Genomic DNA, 2,381 nt, shown 5'->3' with positions numbered 1-2,381 from the left:
TTTCTGCACATTGACTTTGTATCCTGCCACGTTACTGAATTGCTGTATGAGTTCTAGTAGTTTGGTGGTGGAGTCTTTTGGGTTTTCCATATAAAGAATCATGTCATCTGCGAAGAGAGAGAGTTTGACTTCTTCATTGCCTATTTGGATATCTTTTATTTCTCTTTGTTGTCTGATTGCTATTGCTAGGACTTCTAATACTATGTTGAACAAGAGTGGTGAAAGTGGGCATCCTTGTCTTGTTCCTGATCTCAACGGGAAGGCTGCAAGCTTTTTCCCATTGAGGATGATATTTGCTGTGGGTCTTTCATAGATAGATTTGATGAAGTTCAGGATGTTCCCTCTATCCCTATACTTTTTCTTTTTTTCTCATTAAACTTTTGTTTTAATGGGTCTCAAAATTCTATGACAGATTTTTGGTCAAGTTCTTTCCATTAAAAAGTACTGATTTTAAAAACTAATAACTTAAAACTGCCACACACACATACACACAAAAACAAATGGTCCACAAAACATTCTCCTTTCCTTCTGAAGGTTTTACGATGCATTGTTATCATTAACCAGTCTTTTACTATTAAACTTAAATGGCCAATTGACACAAACAGTTCTGAGACCATTCTTCCACCACTGATTAAGACTGGGGTGGCAGGTATTGGGGATAATATTCATTTAGCCTTCTGAGCTTTCTGGACATGGTGACCTTGCCAGCTCCAGCTGACTTCTTTTCCACTGCTTTGATGACACCCACAGCAACCATCTATCTCATGTCACGAACAGCGAAACGGCCCAGAGGAGGATAGTCAGAGAAGCTCTCAACACACATAGGCTTTCCAGGAACCATATCAACAATGGCAGCGTCACCAGATTTCAAGAACTTGGGACCATCTTCCAGCTTTTTTCTAGAACAACGATCTACTCCTTCAGCTCAACAAACTTGCAAGCAATGTGAGCTGTGTGACAATCCAGCACAGGTGCATATCCAGCACTAATTTAGCCTGGATGGTTCAGGATAATCACCTGAGCTGTGAAGCCAGCTGCTTCCTTTGGTGGGTCATTTTTTCTGTCACCAGCCACATTGCCACGACGAACATCTTTGACAGATACCTTCTTGACATTGAAGCCCACATTGTCCCCAGGAAGAGCCTCACTCAAAGCTTCATGGTGCACTTCAACAGACTTGACTTCAGTTGTAACATTGACTGGAGCAAAGGTGACCACCATGCCAGGCTTAAGAACACCAGTCTCCACTTGGCCCACAGGGACAGTACCAATACCACCAATTTTGTAGACGTCCTGGAGAGGCAGACGCAAGGGCTTGTCAGTTGGACGAGTTGGTGGCAGAATGTAATCCAGAGCTTCAAGCAGTGTGGTTCCACTGGCATTCCCATCTTTATGGGTGACTTTCCATCCCTTGAACAAAGGCATATTAGCACTTGGCTCCAGAATGTTGTCACCATTCCAACCAGAAATTGGCACAAATGCTACTGTGTCAGGGTTGTAGCCAATTTTCTTAATGTAGGTGCTGACTTCCTTAACGATTTCCTCGTATCTCTTCAGGCTATAGGGTGGCTCAGTGGAATCCATTTTGTTAACACCAACAATTAGTTGTTTTACACCCAGTGTGTAAGCCAGAAGGGCATGTTCACAGGTCTGCCAGTTCTTGGAGATACCTGCTTCAAATTCACCAACACTAGCAGCAACAATCAGGACAGCACAGTCAGCCTGGGATGTGCCTGTAATCATGTTTTTGATAAAGTCTCTGTGTCCTGGAGTATCAATGATGGTCACGTAATACTTGCTGGTCTTGAATTTCCACAGGGAGATATCAATGGTGATACCACGTTCATGTTCAGCTTTCAGTTTATCCAAGACCCAGGCATACTTGAAGGAGCCTTTTCCCATCTCAGCAGCCTCCTTCTCGAATTTTTCAATAGTTCTTTTGTTGATCCCACCACATTTGTAGATCAGATGACCAGTAGTGGTAGACTTGCCCGAATCTACGTGTCCGATGACAACAATGTTGATATGAATCTTTTCCTTCCCCATTCTGGTTTAGGATGAGCGGTGGTTTTCACAACACCTGTGTTCTGGCGGCAAACCTGTTGCGAAAAAGCTATCCCTATACTTTGAAGTGTTTTAATCAGGAACGGATGTTGGATTTTGTCAAATGTTTTTTTCTGCATTAATTGAGAGGACCATGTGGTTCTTCTCTCTTCTCATATTAATTTGTTCTATCACATTGATTGATTTGCGAATGTTGAACCATCCTTGTAGCTTAGGGATAAATCCCACCTGATCATGGTGGATAATCTTTTTAATGTGCTGTTGGATCCTGTTGGCTAGGATCTTGTTGAGAATCTTAGCATCCATATTCATCAGTG

General features: G+C 42.4%; 1 pseudogene; it reads right to left on the bottom strand.

Annotated features, from left to right (window-relative positions):
• Positions 1-355: 355 nt before the first annotated feature.
• Positions 356-2,094, bottom strand: LOC132000679 (elongation factor 1-alpha 1-like; annotated as a pseudogene).
• Positions 2,095-2,381: the final 287 nt, after the last annotated feature.

Source organism: Mustela nigripes, chromosome 1, assembly GCF_022355385.1.
Source record: "Mustela nigripes isolate SB6536 chromosome 1, MUSNIG.SB6536, whole genome shotgun sequence".
NCBI lineage: Eukaryota > Metazoa > Chordata > Mammalia > Carnivora > Mustelidae > Mustela > Mustela nigripes.
Note: the sequence above shows the minus strand (reverse complement) of the source record. Positions and strands in the feature narration are given on the sequence as shown.